Source organism: Hypanus sabinus, chromosome 1, assembly GCF_030144855.1.
Source record: "Hypanus sabinus isolate sHypSab1 chromosome 1, sHypSab1.hap1, whole genome shotgun sequence".
In the NCBI taxonomy this organism is placed as follows: Eukaryota; Metazoa; Chordata; class Chondrichthyes; order Myliobatiformes; family Dasyatidae; genus Hypanus; species Hypanus sabinus.
Genome location: NC_082706.1, coordinates 172,155,303 through 172,176,728, shown reverse-complemented (window position 1 = coordinate 172,176,728; position 21,426 = coordinate 172,155,303). Strand labels below are relative to the sequence as shown.

Below are 21,426 nucleotides of genomic sequence, written 5' to 3'. Positions count from 1 at the left end.
GTCATAAAGAAAGCTTTTAGCATACTGGCCTTCATAAGACCATAAAACATAAAAATCAAAGTAGGAGTACAGGAGATGGGATGTTATGTTGAAGTTGTACAAGACATCGGTGAGGCCTAATTGACCTAATAAACTACTACTCTGTGTAGTTTTGGTCACCTGCCTATAGGAAAGATGTAAATAAAGTTGAAAGAGTACAGAGAAAATTTACAAGGTTATATGGGAGTTATATGGGAAGTTTGAATAGGTTAGGACTTTATTCCTTGGATCATAGAAGACTGAAGGGAGATTTGATAAAGGTATATAAAATTATGAGTGGTATAGAGTAAATGCAAGCAGGTTGGGTGGGACTACAACCAGAGGTCACGGGTTAAAGGTAAAAAGTTTAAGGGGAACACGAGGGAAAGCTTCTTCACTCAGAGGGCTGTGAGAGTGTGGAACAAGCTGCCAGCAGAAGTGGTGTATGCTAGTTCGATTTCAACATTTAAGAGAAGTTTGGATAGGTACATGGATAGCAGGGCTATGGTCCCGGTGCAGGTCGATGAGAATACATACTTTAAAAGGTTTTGGCATGGACTAGACAAGCTGAAGAACCTATTTATACGTTGTACTTTTCTATGTCTCTAATACCATTCCAATAAACTTCTAAGGCCTAAATATTCTTCCCGAGGTGTGCACAAAATTGAAAAGAATACAGCAGCTGAAACATAAGCACTGGTGGTTTGACAATAGCCTTTGTCAAAACTGGAAATTTAATTGCAGGGAAGTTGGGGGGGGGTGTGATTGAGCACAAAGAAGCAGGTTCTGTTCCATTAAATTCTCTCACCATGCAGGTCTCACTCTTCTGAAAAGATTTTAAAATTGTACCACACTGCCTTTTCTTGTCCTTTTTGAAGACCACCTCACAATTTCCTGCATTAAATTTCAAACATTGGTCTAATCACTTGGATCCTCTTTTTCCTCAGTTGTAAATCCCAGTCAGCTTAGACTGACAACAGTATCACCTTCAAAATCACAAGGCTGTGCAGCTAAATCCCTGCTCTACTCGTTTACACACATGGCTGTGAGGCTAAGTGCAGCTCCAATGCCAAACTTTAAGTTTGTTGCTGTTAGCCAAATCAAAGGGTGTGATGAGTCAGCACATTAAAAGATTAAAAATCTTCAACAGCAATTTTTCACTTCACATCAGCAAAACTAAAGAGCTGATTGTCAACTACAGGAGGAAGAAGACATGTCTCAGTCCTCATAAGGAGATCGGAAATGCAGGTGGTCAGTAATTTTAAATTCCTTGGCGCTATCATATCAGAGGATCTGTTCTTGGACAAGCACAATCAGAATTAAGTATAACATCACCAGCATACGATATATCGTGAAATTTGTTTCGCCACAGCAGTACACTGCAATACATAATGATAAAACTATGAATTACAATATGCACATACAAGTTAATAGCTAGTACCAAAGAGGGGGAAAAAGCTGAGATAATGCTCACAGTTTCACTGTGCATTCAGAAACCTGATGGCGGAGGGGAAGGAGCTGCTCCTGAAACATTAAGTGTGCATCTTCAAGCTCCTGTACCACCACCTCCTTGATGGCCACATTAAGAGGGCACGACCTATATGATAGGGATCCTTAATGATGGATGCTGCCTTTTTTTGAGGCATCGCTTTTTAAAGGTGTCCTGGATGCTGGGGAGGCTACTGCCCACGATGGAGCTGGCTGAATTTCAACTTCTTGCAGCCTTTTCTGATCCTGTGCAGTGGCCTCTCCATACCAGACATTGATGCAACCAGTTAGAACGCTCTCCACAGTACATCTGTAGAAATTTCCAAGTGTCTTTGATGACATAGCAGTTCTCCACAAGTTCCTAATGAAATACAGTTGCTGTCATGCCATCTTTGTAATTGCACTAATATGTGGGGCTCAGGGTCGATTCTCAGAGATGTTGGAGCGCAGAAACTTGAAACTGCTCAAACTTTCCATTTCTGAGCCCTCAATAAGGACTGATGTGTGTCCCTCAACTTCCCCTTCCTGAAATTCACAATCAATTCCTTGGTCTTACTGCTGTTGAATGCAAGGTCATTGCATTACCACTCAAGCACCTGACCATTCTCATCCCTGTAAGCCTCCTCATCACCATCTGAAATTCTAACAACAGTTGTGTCATCAGCAAATGTATAGATGGGGTTTGAGCTGTGCTTTGCCACACAGTCATGGGTGTACAGAGCAATGAGCTAAGCACAGATCCTTGAGATGTGCCAGTGTGGATTGTCAGCAAAATGTTATTTCCGATCTGTACAAATTGGTGCCTCCAGGTAAGGAAGTCAAGGATTGCACAGGGGGGTACAGAGGCTCAGGTTTTGGAGCTCGGTGATTAGAAATAAGAGTATGATTGTGTGGAACTTTGAGCTATCATCAATAAATAGCAAGTGCATCACAAAGAAGACATGACAGCAACTCTACTTTCTAAAAGGATTATGTCACTTAAAACTTTGGCAAATTCCTATACATGTACAGTGGAGAGCACCCTAAACGGTTGCAAACAGCCCAGGAAAGTGAAAGCCCACAGAAAGTGGTGGATGCAGCCCAGTCCATCACAGGAAAAGCCCTCCCCACCATTCAACCCAGCTACAAGGAATGCTGCCACAAGAAAACAGCATCCATTACCAGGGATACCCACCATCTCGGCCTTGCTCTTTTCTCACTATTAGCATTGGGCAAGAGGCACCCTACACCATCAGTTATTCCACTACAATAAACAGACCCTTGAACCAGCATAGGCAACTTCACTCACTTCAATTCTGAACTGATTCCACAACCTATAGATTCACTTTCAAGGTCTCTACCATTCATGATTCGCAAACAAAAAAAACAGACAAAATTTGTCTTTGTTTGTACTTTGGTTGTTTGTCAGTCTTTATGTATAGTTATTCATAAATTTATTGCATTTATTTTCCTGTGAGTGCCAGCAAGAAAATGAATCTCAGGTAGTAATGGTGACAGATACATACTTTAATAATAAATTTACTTTGACTTTGTAACTAGTCTCATCTTCTTCCACTTTCATATCATTTGCTTTGAAATTATGCCCCAATAAAAGGTCATTGATACACATCAAAGGAGCCCTTGAGAAATACCTCTACACTTATGAATTTTCTTTTAAATATAACCATTCACTACTCTCTAAAACTAACTTTTAGCCAACCTTATCTCCAGGTAGCCTTTATTTTGTCCCAACCTTTAGGCTTACAATTTGTATCAAGTAATTACAATACTTCAAAAACCACCTTGCACAAATCTATTATTTGGAACACCAGTTCCACTACCTTCATCAATCCATTCAGTTTCTTCAACAAGCATTAAACTGACAGGAAACTCTCATTTACGATCTCATTATTTTCTAATGCCAATTAATTTTGTCCCCGGTTAGTATTATTTATACATATGATCAGTAGACTTGCCTGTAGTTGTAAAGTAACCCTTTCAAATTTCTTTATGTCTTTAATTTGTTAATTTTTTGATTGACGAATTGTACATAACTTAGTTCCCATTTTCACACTTACTGGCATCCCATTTCTTACGTGCAATGCAAAAGCAAATTGTTACACTCTAGTTTTATTATAAAAAAAATTATGTGAATTAAACTGACTTCAGCATCCTTTAGAGCATGTAGTAGAAACCAAAAAAACTCATCATTTTTTCCCCAACTGAGTAGTTCACTTCCATGGCAGAATTATTTGTTCAGATTTAATGTAAGGAAACACACAACGAGTCTGGCTTTTCTTCATGGGAAAATACAAGAGAGACAGTATTGTTTTTCTTTTATAAGCACAAAGTACCACCCACTCACTCACTGTACATGATTTCTCAGTGAAATGTAGACTGTTCAGTGACATAACATGCAATTTTCTATAAAAGGTTGATAGTTTGAAAGGTTTATGACAAATGAAGTATTTCACGTACCAATCAACAAGACGGTTGGCAGGAAAACCTGTCTGCAGAGATAATCTTCGTTACTTACTTTATAAGTCTTTGTCTTTCTTTGAATTATAGCTTCTATCAGTTAGAAACCAACTCAATATTGGCTGGTTTAGTGGAATTTGCCTCTCCTCTGCATGGATATTATTGTGATCAGGTGCCTAACAAACTGCTCAGAATTATAAATACCAAACTTGCACTCATTCTGACCGGCACCCTCTTGTAACTGGGTCAATTCAAAGACCCCTTCTGATAAAACAACAGAACCCTAGCATACTGAGAATTAGAAAAAGACCACTGATGATAAACACAAGATTCTGCAGATGCTGGAAATCTAGAGCAACACAAACAAAATGCCAAGCAGATCGGGAAGCATCTATGGAGAGAAATAAAGAGTCAACGTTTCAAGCTTAGACTGTTCATCAGGACCACTGATGAACTGGGTAAGTGTTGCAGACTGCTAATCTTGGTTTGTTACTTATTCAGGTATATCTTGCACAAAACAGTCACAAGTCACAACATTTTCAGAGAGGAAGCAGCCGTGCCTTGGCCTTGCTGAGAAAACATTTGCTAAGGGATACTCACCCTATTTAAAGTGTGTGCAGTTGTCCAGTACACCGTCTGGAGATGATCAATGCTGCCTCAGCAGCAACAGTATGAAGGAAGTGGACAATTGAACCTCTGGGGAAAGCACTACGAGTCTCAAGTGGGGGGAGTGTGCCACGAAACAGTCAATGTTGTGAAAACTGACAAAAATCCCAATACATCAAGCATGCATTCAGAATAGTTAGCAGATTCTCAATGAGAAGCTCCAAATGGTTGTCTAGACATTATTGAATAACTCGCCGACCACTTGCTGTGTCATTTTTAAGACATCAGATTCCAAGAGAAATCCGAAGATTCTGTACTGAACATTCAAACAGAAAAAGTCAGGATGATGTAATCAACCTTCTTCATAGTTTAGATCCAGGCTAAAAGTCAAGCAATGCAGCTCAGCTTGATACTCACATAATGCTGAATTACATTAAAGCGAGTTCAACATCTCTGGATTCAGGAATTTAGCTAGTTCCCCGATGACTGAAATTTCCATATCTCGTAAAGTCCTTGCTGTCATAATTCCCAAAGTGTACGGGAAGGTTATTTGAAATCACCGTGTTCTAAAATGTCCTTGAAGGGGTCATTTCCCAAAGAAGCATTGCCATTTTCTGTAAATCTACTTATTGAACAATGAACAAATTAAAGCGGAGCTTAATCCATTCGATGGAAACAACCTTCCTGCCTTTACTCATTTTCCTTCCCTTTCCTTGGTGTGACGTGTCCTAGCATTCAAGGCAGAGGTGGTGCCTCATCATAGTAATAGGGATAATTTAATTATGGCATTCAAGATCTATTACGTTAGATAGATACTACTTTCTTTGGCAGAAAGTGACAGCAGACAAAGAATGGATTTAAGAGAACCTGAGGCAATGCAGGCAACATTTCTTTATTCAACAAGTTGTGATCTGTGGTGAATTTTCTCAAAGAGCAAAGGAAATTGATGCAACGCTAACTTTCAGAAAGAATTGGATTAATAACTGAAAGCAACAAAATAGACAAAGATACAAAATCATGGGAGTAAGACTAACGGAAAGGTCCCTTCTTTCCACTATCTCACTTGTCTGCACCTCAAGTATTATTTACCATATAACATATAACAATAACATATAACAATCACAGCACAGAAACAGGCCATCTCGGCCCTCCTAGTACGTGTGGAACTCTTGATCTCACCTAGTCCCAACTACCCGCACTCAGCCCATAACCCTCCACTCCTTTCTTGTCCATATACCTATCCAATTTTACCTTAAATGACACAACTGAACTGGCCTCTACTACTTCTACAGGAAGCTCATTCCACACAGCTATCACTCTCTGAGTAAAGAAATACCCCCTCATGTTTCCCTTAAACTTCTGCCCCCTAACTCTCAAATCATGTCCTCTCGTTTGAATCTCCCCTACTCTCAATGGAAACAGCCTATTCACGTCAACTCTATCTATTCTTCTCAAAATTTTAAATACCTCGATCAAATCCCCCCTCAACCTTCTACGCTCCAATGAATAGAGACCTAACTTGTTCAACCTTTCTCTGTAACTTAAGTGCTGAAACCCAGGTAACATCCTAGTAAATCGTCTCTGCACTCTCTCCATTGATATCTTTCCTATAATTCGGTGACCAGAACTGCACACAATATTCCAAATTTGGCCTTACCAATGCCTTGTACAACTTTAGCATTACATCTCAACTTCTGTACTCAATGCTTTGATTTATAAAGGCCAGCGTTCCAAAAGCCCTCTTCACCACCCTATCTACATGAGACTCCACTTTCAGGGAACTATGCACAGTTATTCCTAGGGCCCAAAACAGATCCCTGAGGCACCCCGCTAGTCACCGGCCTCCATCCTGATAAACAATTATTCACCACTACTCTCTGGCATCTCCCATCTAGCCACTGTTGAATCCATTTTATTACTCCAGCATTAATACCTAATGACTGAACCTTCTTAACTAACCTTCCATGTGGAACTTTGTCAAAGGCTTTGCTGAGGTCCATATAGACTACATCCACTGCCTTACCCTTATCAACATTCCTCGTAACTTCTTCAAAAAATTCAATAAGGTTTGTCAAACATGACCTTCCACGCACAAATCCATGCTGGCTACTCCTAATCAGATCCTGTCTATCCAGATAATTATTAATACTATCTCTAAGAATACTTTCCATTAATTTACCCACCACTGATGTCAAACTGACAGGCTATAATTGGTCTATAATTGCTAGGCTTACTTCTGGAACCCTTTTTAAACAATGGAACCACATGAGCAATACGCCAATCCTCCAGCACAATCCCCGTTTCTAATGACATCTTAAAGATCTCCGTCAGAGCTCCTGTTATTTCTACACAAACTTCCCTCAAGGTCCTGGGGAATATCCTGTCAGGACCCGGAGATTTATCCACTTTTAAATTTCTTCCACCTCTTTAATTGTCATAGGTTCCATAACTTCCTTACTTGTTTCCCACACCTTACACAATTCAATATCCTTCTCCTTAGTGAATACCGAAGAGAAGAAATCATTCAAAATCTCTCCCATCTCCCTCGGCTCCACACATAGCTGACCACTCTGATTCTCTAAGGGACCAATTTTATCCTTCACTATCCTCTTGCTTTTAATATAACTGTAGAAACCTTTCGGATTTACCTTCACCTTATTTGCCAAACCAACCTCATATCTTCTTTTAGCTTTTCTAATCTCTTTCTTAAGATTCCTTTTACATTCTTTATATTCCTCGAGCAATTCCTTTACTCCATGCTGCCTATATCTATTGTAGACAAATGCATGACAAATGCATTTTGTACACAGCTCTATCCAGTACTTGTCCCTTATTTTCCTGTTCATGTCTTTATTCAGGTCCCATTGCCCAGCTCACTGTGCCCCCAGCTTCTACTTCATCCTGCTGACCATACCCCTACCAAAATACGTTAAACATTTCTTAACCATTATAATTAACCTTACTGCCTTGATGGTTCCACAAGGTTGTCAAAGCCAGGGGGATTAGTGGGGATGCGCTCCCTCTACTATTAAATGCTTCAATGCCATGCCTCTCAAACAGCCTCTGACAACCAAGTCCAGCTCCTGGCTTTCATGTAGGGCTTAGCTACTAAGCCCTGTGGAACCAATAAAATAGCACTTTTCAGCACCTCAAATCATTTTACTTTTGAATGTTACTATTCCACTGGAGGAAGCATAAGCCAATTTGCACACAACATCTGACAAAAAAATGCCATGACAAAGTTTGCATTCGGACACTGTCAACAATTATTCTTCAACCACAGTGTTCAGAGAATGATCTTGCTAATCAAAATGTTTCCACTTGCCCCATTGATATCACATGTACTCTAGGTACCTTTCACCTTTTCTTGTATGAAATTTATAAAGTTAAATATAAAAACATTATTTATCCCAAAGGAAATTATTGTTGCAAGGTTGTTCAGTCAGAAATACATACTTTAAAATACAAAATGTAAGCACTGAGGAATGAAAAAAAATACAAAATGTACATTAAAACGTAATAGTGCAAAATGCAGACGTGCAATGAAACCATGCACTTGAGGAGGAGGAGTTGTAGAGCCTTGTAACCACAGGGAGAAAGGATCTCCTGTGGCGTTCAGTGGTGCTTCTCAGTAGAATCAGGTGCTCCTCTGTTTCTCCAGTGTGTCACTGAAGGGTGAGAAGGATTGTCCATTATGCAAGCAACTGTCATTTTAAATAACCAGATTGATGAGCTTGTGTACAACAAAATCAGTTTTGATCTAGGTCCTACTGCAAATTTCAAAGCTTTTGTAAAGATGCAAGTTTTTTCCTTAATCAGATTTGTTTTTCTTTCCCCAAATCCCTGCTCTTCAGTTATCTGCGTAACTCTACCCAAAACCTAGTTTCTTTTCCAGTATCACCTCATCCCCCCTGTGCAATTTTTAAAACTTGCTGATGGTGATGCACGAGTGCCCACAGAAGCGCTCCAACTATCAATGAGCACCCACAGAGGGGATTCCAACTACCAATGAGTGCCCATGGAGGCATTTCCAACTATCAATGAGCACGCCCATGGAAGCGTTTCCAACTACCAATGAGTGCCCATGGAGGCATTTCCAACTACCAATGAGTGCCCATGGAGGCATTTCCAACTACCAATGAGTGCCCATGGAGGCATTTCCAACTACCAATGAGTGCCCATGGAAGCGTTTCCAACTACCAATGAGTGCCCATGGAGGCATTTCCAACTACCAATGAGTGCCCATGGAGGCATTTCCAACTACCAATGAGTGCCCATGGAGGCATTTCCAACTACCAATGAGTGCCCATGGAGGCATTTCCAACTACCAATGAGTGCCCATGGAAGCGTTTCCAACTACCAATGAGTGCCCATGGAGGCGTTTCCAACTACCAATGAGTGCCCATGGAGGCATTTCCAACTACCAATGAGTGCCCATGGAGGCATTTCCAACTACCAATGAGTGCCCATGGAGGCATTTCCATCTACCAATGAGTGCCCATGGAGGCATTTCCAACTACCAATGAGTGCCCATGGAGGCATTTCCATCTACCAATGAGTGCCCATGGAGGCATTTCCAACTATCAATGAGTGCCCATGGAGGCATTTCCAACTGTCATTGCTTCAGTATCCAGCTGATCATTCACCACAGGCCAGTTCAGACATGCTCTGTCAGAATGTTTCACTGCTCTTCGCTCAAACACAAATCCTCTTTCAGCAAATGCAAAATAAGTTCATACATCATAGCTGACAATTTCAAACATTAAGCTTTTTTGAAATGATTAAAGAAATGAGCTTAGTTCCCAGAGATAGGGAAATGCAAAACCTTATAGGGAAAGACACTCAGAAACTCGGAGTGAATTTACAACGCAACTCAACAATACAATGGCTTTACCCACAATGTGCAACCAAGTATGGTTTCACCAGATAAAGCAGAGTCACATTGGTGGCAAAGGAAAGACTCAGACAAAAGAGCGAGACAAATTTCTGTTGGCAACCCAACTTAATATTTACTCCACAATCCGTCTTGAGCGATGGAATGAAAAGCTTGTATAAGGTCAAAAGAGACTACGTACAATGCAGCTGTCCGCATGTTCCTTGGGCAACATGGTGGCCGAGCAGATAGCACTCGTTCCAAGAGCCAGTGCTCCATTCTGACACTGGGTACTTTACGGGAGGAATCTGCAGATTCTACATGGCCACAAGGGTTTCTGTTGGTGCCCTGATCTCCTCCCACATCAAAGATATGCTGAGTGATTATATTACTCTGAATGGAATACTGATGGAAGGAGTGATGGAAATGTGGGCAAAAAGTAGTTGAAAGGAATTAAAAAGGAGAGGGAGAATCCAAATGATAAGAACCTATGATGACTGTTAACATGGTACTGATGGGCTGAATGGCCTCCTTGTGCGTCATACTAAGAAAATAAACAGTTAAACTGAATATCACATCCTTTGTATCTGATGGTCAGAATCCATATCACAACTTGGGGAAGAGTTCTTTTTCCGCTACAGTTCAGTGATGATAATGTTCCCAATAGCGGACAACATGGAGACATACAGTTACTGCAGAGAATTCATCTCCATTCACAAATCCACTCATGACATCATGTTATGTACAAGGTCTGTGACACAACTCCCTCATCAGGAAAGGATGAGATGATAGGTTCAACAATGTTCCCACCACCTCTCAAGGACATTTTTCCAATTGGCAATGGGTCCTTTTGACTTCCTTTAAGTCAGGAGCAGTGGCAAAGCCAGACAAGGGATAATGTACTGTGGGACAGAGTTAAAGACTGTGCCATGATTAAGAAGTATACTCCAGCTGGTACGGACTCACTCGGCTCTTGGCTCAGTGAATAGACACTTAGGTGTTTGGATTGCATTATGAGTAGAAATCACCGGTGCATGACTTTTATTACTGCACTGTCTTGGCAAAGCAGGGTCTTAATCCAGTGATAGAAGGGTCCTGGATAAATGGAGACCAGACTATTTCATATGGACATCAATGTATAAGTGGTTACATGTACAAGTGTTTCAATGTGAGGGCCCAGGCACGGATACCATCGCGCAATGCTACTGAAATGATGGTTCCCCACCTTTCCTTCAGCCCCTCCAGTCTTCAATCCTTTCCATCCCTACATCTCTTCTCTTTCAAATTCAGACTCTTAGAACTCCAACCACTCTTCCACAATTCCGTTTCCTCCAACCTCAACTCCAAACCACCAATCTCCCTACTGGCATCCTGTCACCCCAGTCTCTTCCTCTTTCCTTACACTGAGAAGACTGCTCCCTTTCCTCCCTGTGCTCACCCTTTCCCTGATGAAGCCCATGCTTCATCACTATGCAGCATCCCCTTAGCAACAGGCTAGCTTGAGCCACGATGCAGGAAGGAAGCCTTGGGTTGGCGGATAAGTACTGTGATGGGCCTCAGGAGCAGGGATGTGGGCACTGAATTAGGGGACACACATGGGAATAGGAATCCCACCACTGTTTCTACCTTAATTGAGGGAGAGAAGACTCCACACCTCTCTCAGCTACTTCCCTTTCATTCTCTCATCATCATCTTAGAACTTTTCACTTACTACCCCCAATTCCTCAGCATCTGACCAATCAAATTGTGGCCTATCCAAAAAAAACCTTGCCTAGAAAATACTTGGGACAACCTTCAATAGACCATCCAGCACTGCTCAATGTCGGAAGATTATAGACTTGCAGTGCTCTGCTGGTGGGAATTCATCTTGTGGGAATATCACACTCAGCTCCCATCTTGAACAAAAAGAGTACTGATGGCTACTTGCCAAAGTAAAGATTTGAGCCGGTTCACATGGACGATGGATGCTGGCCTTGCCAGAGGCATTCGGAAATCCAGAAATAAACGTGTGCTGCTTAATGAGGAAAAGTAAGTGGGGGGTGGTGGCCTCAGCACAGTCAAGGATTGATAACAGCATGCTGCATAATACACAGTTGTGAATGCTAAAAATAAGAGAGTCAATTAGAAGGGTCTTATCTTGAGTTACGATTTTAATTTGGGAAAGGCAAAGCTAGTACTTGCACACACAATCAGGTAGATCGAGCTACACTGGTGAAAGGAAATAAATTGTCAGTATTTCAGGCCAAAACCCTACATCAGGAATGAGAGAGTAGAGGCTAGATGTGCATGGAGTTGAATGGTCAAGAAATTAAAAGAATAATGTGACTGGCTGGAGTTACCAGCTTTGAGAGGAAAAAACCTAAAAGATCTTACTGCTTTTAAAAAATATATTTATTACGTTACCTTTTTACATTTTCTCAATCATATTTGTTCAATGTTAGCAACTGAGACAATCTTCTCTTCACCAATCCACTTTACAACTCAATTTCTCCAGGCTGATGAAGGATATCACCACTGAAATGTTAACTTTGCCTTTCTGAGACTGCCTGACTTGCTGAATATGGCTAACATTTTACATCTTTTGATTCAGATTTCCGTCTCTTGCTTTTCTCCTCCCAAAAGTTCAAAGTAAATTTCTTTGATTTCTTGATTAACACTCTAACCACGATAAACTGAATCAACTAGTTTTTTTTTAATCTTGTAACTTAATTATTATCAAGCTCCCTTATAACATAACGTGTCACATTCTCTACTGGGTATCATTTCAACATTGTATAATCAACTTCCAATCTTCACGGACTTTGGAGCATTGGTGATAATGATATCTTACAAACAGCAGTATCGTTTAGAATCAGACCTGAACACAAAAATAAACTACTTGATCAAGAATGAGTCACAAAGCGCTCTAAATAAGAAGCACAACAACTTCCCTATTTCCACATCTCCTTCCCAAAGGCTATAAAAGCAACTCTTTTTAAGACAGGGATTACAGAAAAGCCCCAGGATTGTTTTAGTACAGTTGTTTGAATCTTTTGGTCTCCAGTTGTTTTGTTCATATAGCATGGACAAAGATTATTTTTAAATAGTTTTCCCAATTTATTTGTAACCACAAAATGCCAATTGACATCATGGTGTTGAGGTTCCTCTTTCTGGTGAGCAGTGAAATATACTTGATTTCTTTTTAATTATTAGTTTAGTTAGAGAGTAAAGAGACCTTACTCATACCATACCGATGTATTAACAACTTCAAGGTATAAGATTGCTGTAAATTGATGAAGCACATAAACTTTTGTATGACAACGATACTTCCAGATGGTGTGATTGGTGCCTATGGGGATAACATGCTTGAAGAGCAAGACATTTCTCAGTAATTCTTCAAATTTACAAGAGGCTAAATAGCTGTAACATCAACAAACATAAGACTTTATGATAACCATCAACCCAGGAAACTTGAATAGCTTTAATTACAAATGCCTACACCTACTTTTACAATGAGGGCTGGTGTAAACAATTTTGATATGAACATCAAGAGCAGGTCAGAATTGTCTTCTATCGTTCTAAAAGCAACTTGATAAAAGGCTGGGTTATGTACCGGAAATGTCCAGGTTTCCTGTTATGAAGACATTTTACTGGATTGATCAAAGCTGCCATTTCTCAGCAAGTTCTGAGCCGTATATGCCATTAAAAAAACAAAAGGCAATTAAACATTTCAGGACCAGAACAAAATTAAAGGAGCCCTGCCTTGATTTTATTTTTCTTTCTTATTCGACTATGATTTGAAAATTGCAAATATTTAATGCTAATTCAAGATTAAGGACTTAAAACCATTGGGAAGTTTAAAACAAACGATGAGATGATTGATGTCCAAATGAAAGTAATAAGCCAGTTCTAATATTCAAAAGCCTTGAAAATTCACAAAACCCAGCAAAGTCAATGAAAGTACACTTAAAGTATTACTTTTGAATTGAAAGTTCTTTTCTCAACATAACTGTCAGTTAAAATGGCAGCTTTTATTTCAGGCAGTTCCAAGACTTCCATTATTGTTCCAACTGGCCACTTAAAATGGAGGCTAGCTTGGCGGCTGGGGGAAAGAAAACTTCTCTCCATCATCCACACTCAAAGTGAAAACTGGGATCCCAACTGCTTTTGCTTCTTCATTCAGGATTTCATCTTGTTGAACACACGGGCAAGCAGGTAAAACAAAAGAAGTTCAACCATACATGAATACAACCAAACAAAACATTACTCCTGAGCCAAGGTACAAAGCAGAGTAGACAGCAGTCATACACAGCACAAGGCACATGTAGCAAATACGAGACTGCTAATAAAATAGTCAGACAAAAAATATCATTCGAGTTCCTGAATGCTGCAGCAGTCTGCAGTCGGACCCAATACACCTGGTCTTCGGCCGAGTGAACACCAGAAGGCAGCACCGACTCCAATGTACACAAAGCCACACCGGCTCTGGCATTCTGGTGGAGCGCACCGATTCGGAGTGGCCCCAAACGGACAACAAAACGGCTCAAGGCCTAGTCCTCGCCACAACTGAGGCTATGCATCTCACCCACCGTTCACCAACAAACCAGTGAATCACACTTGCAGCATTCTACATTAACAATGGTCAACAGGGTCTTGCAATCACAAGAGAAACGACAAAGACGATCACTTGCTGTTCGACTACACACCTCCTTTGTGCACCAACTCATTTCCTGTCTTTCCGACACGGGCAGTAAAGTCCAGCTCCCGCAGTTTCTCTGCCAAAGATATTGTAGACCTTCATTACTTAAAGTTCTAATGTTCAGCAAGGACTTGCGATTATTTATTTTAAAAAAGTTTTAAAAAAAGACAATAAATCCTTTGGTTGGCCCCTAGAAACCACTGCATACAAGTGTGCCACCATCTTAAAGGAAAAGGAAAGGAATTTGGTCAATTACAACATGTGCTTGTTATCCACACACAGGTAATCCAGGAACAATTCACCCCAACACCATTATCTGTCCCCTTCAAAAGTAGCTGCCATAACGATCTGCAGTTCAGTGACCACCATTAACTTGTGCCACTGACAGCGATCCAGCCTTCAGAAGACATCATTTATAAATCTGCACTAAATGGGCAAGTCAACTTTTTTTCCCCAACTCAACCCAATGACATTTGCCAGTTTCTTTAACTATCTGTGTATCAATACATTTTATACAGACAATCTAGTTAGTTCGAAGTCATACTTTGCAGAGAAATAAGTAGGAGTGAGCCCAAGATTCAAAATTTGGCAGCTGCTGGAAATACCCTCCACAAGGCCATGGTTGTAAAAAAATGCATGACGTAAACCAATGACATTTATGGTGCTATATGGACAATAACCAATTCTTTGACATCCAATTAATCGAAGAAATCATTTCAATTAATGTCCTGGTGATTTCACAATAAAACAGTTGTCAGTAATTGTCTAGCAACAGATATGCGCCAAAAATTTATAGTATAATGTAACATACACACGTGCTGTACAATAGTACTCAGAATGCAATGCTGTACAAAATCATCTTTTTGCTTCCAGATGCTCTTTGCCTATTGTGCACTTACACAGGGAGACACTCCAGACAGAAGTATGTTTGAATATTATTTTTGCAACATTTGTCTGCACATCACAATCTGTTCTTCTGGAAGAAGGTCTTCACAATGATTTTAAGGTCTGTCAGCAAAACCTGATCAGGTGGGCAATCTTGAGCTCTAAGAACTCGACCCAGTATTTGCAATTATCTAGTAAAGTCCCTGTCCTGTACTAATGACCCACTGATGATGCTCTTTGGGTATCCACTGCCTTTCACTATTTTGATTGCACACCCCCTAAACCTAATCCCCAACTATCCCTCCCATTATCTTGCATACCCAAGCCCAAGGTCCCAATTTCCATTCCATCACTGATCCTTCTCCATTCTAACCCCAAATCCATAGACTTGCAGGCCACACACCATACCAAACTACAGAGTTCCAGCCCTCACTCTACACAAAGTGTACAAGACACAGTTAATTGTGCATATTAACATTTCCTTGCACACAAGCACTGTTCCAGTGGTAAAGCTGCACACAATAACACACAAACCACACTCTTAACACATGCCTTTTCCAGCAGAGACCAACTTGGGCAGCACAACATTGTAGCCTGAAAGGCCTGTATTGCGCTGTAATGTTTTGCATTAGTAAGACCAGAGATATCCCTCATTTCCCAAACACCAAAGTTTTGATAAAATATAACAAAAGGTAGGAGCAATGTAACTGACATTTTTTTAAAAAAACACCACAGCAGCTCCTAGCAGCCTATGTGGTCATTTGGATCTTGTGTTCTGCCTAAAAGTATCTAGAAGTACAGTGACAAGCTCTGAGAAACAAGAATCTGGGAGTCTACACAAGGAAATCTGCAGATGCTGGAAATTCAAACAACACACACAAAATGCTGGTGGAACGCAGCAGGCCAGGCAGCATCTATAGGAAGAAGTAGTCGACGTTTCCAGCTGAGACCCTTCGTCAGAATGACCTATAGATGCTGCCTGGCCTGCTGTGTTCCACCAGCATCTGGGAGTCGAGCTAGTTTCATATTGTTCTGGTAAAACATCATCCAAAAAATGGATCTCATCTGATTTAGATAAGAGAAGCACAATTAAAATAAGACAATGCGCACATCAATTTCACAAAAAATATTCAGCAATGTTCTCCAACTACAATCGTGTTCCACATGCAGTAGGTTTCAGACTTCAGAGCTAATTTTATCTCGTATTAAGAAAATACTAAATTGAAGGAATGCCAAAAATAATTTCCCAAAGCAAACACCAACCTTTTGTCTTTTGAACACATTTTTAATTTGGCACAGATAGAATCCCAACATTGTACTTCTGTCGGAAAGCCGATCGCTAAGAGTTATCCTGTTGCCTCCCAATGATCTTATTTTCCCATTGGAAATGAGTATTTACTTGTGCGCATTGCTCATCACTGGGGGCTGGGGGAGTAAAGATTGTGTAAGTTGCCTATAAAATGGAGGGCAACAGTACAGAATACTTACTACAGAACATTAACTAAAATTTTTGTGAGGCCTGTAATACACAAACATTTGAAAGTAACAGGACAAATGCTAAAAGCACACTGGTTCTAAAAAAATTAAAAATGCTTAAGTCAAGGCAATGCTAAATTAATACAAAAATATATCTTATATTCAGTTTCAGACTTGTTGCTACAAGATGATAATGCAGAGAAACTCATGATGTCAGCAGATCTATAAAACCTAATTGGAAAAAAGGGCCTTTTTCATTAGACCTTTTAATCCTGATGTTCTAAGACATTGTATGTTTTCCCACCTTAATGCTCTAATATAGAATTGTGCACATCATGGTCTTCATGAAGACGTCCACTAAATTTTCTACTTTTCCTTTGATATCACAATATCATGAGGATTGTTGTAATGTGAGTATTATTAAAAGTAAGTTAATACTACCGGGGTTGGCGGGGTCTTTACTTCCGCTCTTTTCACTCCCAGTATGCATTGTTCCTCCACCCATGCCGCACGAGGTACCTGGAAGCCTCTGTATTGTAAATATCATTTGCCATCAACTTGTCGAGTGGTTTTTTTGTAAAGTAGAAGTTACCACAAGGATGTTGAGTATGTGGCCCATGTCCTTGTATTCAGTAAGTGAAAGAATCGATGGCTTGAACTGGACCCCCAAGAATGCTGCATCTTGAGATCTGTATAACCTTAGTTTCCCATTAATTCTGAATGTTGGCTCCCACAGGACGTTTGTTGGAGGCAGGATGCATCATTGCAGCAAAGGAGGAAAAAAAACTGGGAAGTTTGATTTAGTAAAAATGTCATTAAAACCTGGAAAGAGGACAGAGGAGATCTACAAGGATGTTGCCAGGGCTTGAGAGACTGAGTCATGAAGGGATCATGATCAGGTTGAGGCATCTAAGATTATGAAGATTAGTTAGGGTCAATGTGTTTTTCACCTCCAGAGTTGGAGAACTCAATAACTAGGGGGCACAGGTTTAAGCTGAGAGGGAAGAGATTTAATGAAAGTTTAAGAGGCAACTTTTACTGCCTAGAGGGCGATCAGTATTGGTAAATCGGTTCATTATTGTCACATTGATCTGTATGGACAAGCTGCAGCAAAAAACTTGTTTTGCATCCATACAGATCAATGCATTACAACAGCATATTGAGAAAGTACAAGCTGAAACAACAGTGCAACACCAATTGTTACAGTATAGAGTGCGCAGTGCAGGTAGAAAACAAGATACAAGATCAAAATAAGATAAATTGTGAGGTTAAGTGTTCATCTTACTTTACTAGGGAGATAGTCATCAGGAGGTTAAAAGCTGTCCTTGAGCTTGGTGGTCCACACTCTCATGCTTCTATATCTTCTGCCTGATGAGACAGGATTGAAGAAAGGTTGGGGTCTTTGATGAATCTGGCTGCTTCACTGAGAATCAGCTGCCAGAGGAAGTGCGGAGGCAGGTAAATTAATAGCATTTTTACAAAGCTCATGGATAGGAAAGGTTATAAGCCAGACACATGCAAATAAGACAAGATTAGCTGGGACTCATGGTTGGCATGGACCAGTAGGCCCAAAGGACCTGCTTCCATGCTGTATGATGAAGAGTAGGTCAAAATGTTGGCTGAGGCAAAAAACACATCTTGGTATTGGTTAGTAATGAGAATGGTTAGTTAATATCACAGAGTGAAGCGAAGTATGGGGGGAGAAAACAAATTCCTGCAACAGCTAAATTTAAAGAGGATGTTCAGTTCCTCCTGTTTGGTGGTGTAAAAGGCTTCAATGAGCCAAGATTGAGCTTCCCTATTAATCTGCCCCACTGCACCACAGTGCTGACTGACATGGGAGGTACCCATAAGCAAAGACCAACATTGATGAATGTAAAGGTGAATAGCATCAATTTGTTAGTAATGGCCTTGGCTGATTGAGGAATAGTGTACTTTTAAATCAAAACTTCATATTTGGCAAAATATTCATGATCTTTTGAGAAGCAGAGATCACTACTCATCCCTACTCTTCAGCAGGTACCTTAAGCACTCAAATACACGGTAAGGATAGTGTACAAGCAAAAGCATCTTCTCCGAGGTCCATATCCCAGATTGGAGGCCGTGGATGCTTTTATTGAACTACATTTGCAGACTGCATACAGTTCTGATCATCTCATTATGGGAATGATGTCAAGGCTCTGAAGTGGACACAGAAGAGGTTTACCATGACGTTGCCTGGATTAGGGAGCATGTGCTATTACAAGAGTTTGGACAACCTTGGGGATTTTTTTTCCTCTGAGATGCAGCAAAGGCCGAGGGAAAATCTGATAGAGGTTTATAAGTTTATGAGAGACAGATTGAGCAGATAGGCAGCATCTTCTTGTTTAAGGCAAGAGGGGGCAATTTCAAAGTAGATCCGAGGGGCAGGTTTTTCGTTTATACACAGAGAGTGAAACACAGAGAGTTTATACACAGAGAGTGAAATGCCTGAAATGTGCCACCTGGGGTGGTGGTAGAAGCAGAAACATTAGAGACATTTAAGAGATGTTTAGCCAGGCACATGAATGTGAGGAAAATGCAGGGATATGGACAATGTGTAGGCAGAAAGTTTAATTCGCCATTTGATGACTAACTTATTTGGTTTGACACAGCACTGTGTGCTGAAGTGCCTCTCCATGTCCTGTACTGTTCTATTTCATTCCATTGGCAGCCTTACAACAGATTCTTTCAATCAATTTGATATCCTGAGCTATCAGGAACAAAGGAAAAGATTCAAGTGTATGCTTGACCATAAACAAGAGAATCTGATGATGCTGTAAATCAAAAGTAACACACAAAATGCTGGATCAACTCAGCATCTATGAAGAGGAAAAAGAGTTGACTTTTCAGGGCAAGACCATTTATCAGGATACTTCAAGGATAAAGTCGGAGCTTCTTTGAAGCTGCTTCTCCTGACTAACTCCTGGGAATTTCTGGTGAATGAATGCTTCAAATGGAAAAAGAGTATTCACTACCACCTCCCTTGTCTGCACTCGTAAACTAAAACAAAGATCAGCTGGATGTAGAGATGCAAGAGAACAGTGTTTTTGGACTTCATATGAGCGGCTGGTGGAATTCACCAGGTTGGGTAGGGTCTTTGGAGGGAAACAGACTGTCCAAGTGAGGGATCCCAACCCGAATTACACTTCCATTTCCCTCCACAGATGCTATCTAACCGGCTGAGTTCCTCTAGCAGCTTACACTGGACAGCAAACGCTTTCGTAAGTGTAGCCTCCTCAGAAATTTCTTGTGGTCATGATAGACTGCTTGAAGTTGAACACAAGTATAGATTCAAACTACTTGCATCACGAACTTGGAGGAACAAGAAATTAACTTATTGAATACAGGCAGTCCCCAGGTTACGTATGAGTTCCGTTCCTGAGTCCGTATTTAAGTCAGAGTTGTATGTAAATTGGAACAAGTACATCCAGTATTATTTAGCGTCAGTTCATCAAACATTTGTCTTAGTATATAGTATATATTTTACCTTTCTATGCATATAAAACACTTAAGAAACGTGTGTATTCCAATAATAAAACCACTGTATTGCTTAGTAATAATTGTAGCTTTCATTGGGGCAGGGCGTTTCACATGCTCCATTATTTTCACTTCATCCGTTACCCTTTAAAATTGTTCCAATCATTGACCGACTGTAGCCTAATGCTTTTCCAATGACCGATGGTGTTTCCTTTCTTTCCAAACGCTTTATTATTTCCACTTTATTTTCAATCGCGATCATTTCCCGTCACTGGAGCAGAAACACTGCGGGTGGCGGGTCCTGAACTCCGCCAGTTCCCGGGGTCTGCTGGGTCCTAAAAACCACCGCACTGAGACAGGCTAAATGGGACAAGTGGAGACCGTGCTGAGTTTGGGTATTTGATCCTCCACAATATTCTGCGTGGGTATTTAAACTGGAGGTGGCAGTGTTTTTTTTAAACGAGGTCGAGTTGCAAGCTTGACATCAACCCGGCACGGATGGTACAGGAGTCACTGCATCGACATCAACCCGGCACAGGAGCAGACTGTCACTGGATCGAATCTCTGTTCTCGAGCCCGGCGCTGATCTCACTGCGCTACCATCCAACCAGAACGAGGGGGGAGGCGGGGTCAGGGTGAATCTTACCAAGAAAATTTTAAGCCAAATACAAAGTTAAACACTCAACACAGTGTCAACGGCAATGACTTAAAATGGCGGACAGCGCTCTCCTTCCTCAGTTCGCAAGTATGAGTTGTCCGTAAGTCAGACGTTCGTAACTCCGGGACTACCTGTATAACGTATTTAATTATATAATGGCACTGATGCTTTTCAGTAGTTCAACTAAGCTGTAACTGTTTTGCTGATGATTTTCATTTGTTCTACCTGCCTGAGGCTCTTGATTAAGTGTCTAATAATAATCAGCCAGCATTCATGGATTCCAGTCGCCCTGACACTGTTTCTCCATGACTGCAATGTCCTGTTAAAACCACTGACAGCGCCAAAATTTGCAGGGAAGGTCTAAATGGTAATGCAGAAAATTAATCTTTAGTGACATGTTGTGCTTCATGGTTCTGTGCTCTGTTGTTGCAAAGAAATTTTTCAACGTCCTTGAATGCCTTCCAAGTGATTTTCTCCAGTCCCACTAGAAGATCTTCAAATAATTGCCTGTCATTGATGACCTGTTTGATTTGTGGACAAACAGGAAACATCTCTCTCAAATAACAAAATCACCAAGGAGATTTTTGGTCTGGTGACATCCTTGCAGACTTGAACCCTGCTTTTACCTTTAACAAACCCAAATCTCTAACTGGGTTATTTAACTCAGATGAGGCTGACTCAACCCAAATTGCTCAAAATCTGTATCAGTACCGTTTTCCATATCCAGCTTATGCTAAATGAAATCTTCGTCTGCTCCACTAGACTTCACGTCGTCTAGACGCATTGGGA

General features: G+C 40.7%; 1 protein-coding gene across 13 annotated transcripts in view; it reads right to left on the bottom strand.

Moving 5' to 3' along the window:
• The window catches only part of fam110b (family with sequence similarity 110 member B), a 165,517-nt gene that overhangs the window by 105,282 nt on the left and 38,809 nt on the right, over positions 1 to 21,426 (bottom strand). For 2 of the 13 annotated variants that reach the window (XM_059981467.1, XM_059981423.1), the window contains exon 2: positions 17,767 to 17,849. The exons of the other annotated variants lie outside the window; for them this stretch is intronic. The gene's annotated coding sequence lies outside the window, so the exon portion shown is untranslated. The remainder of the gene's footprint in view (positions 1 to 17,766; positions 17,850 to 21,426) is intronic. 13 annotated transcript variants of the gene reach the window in all.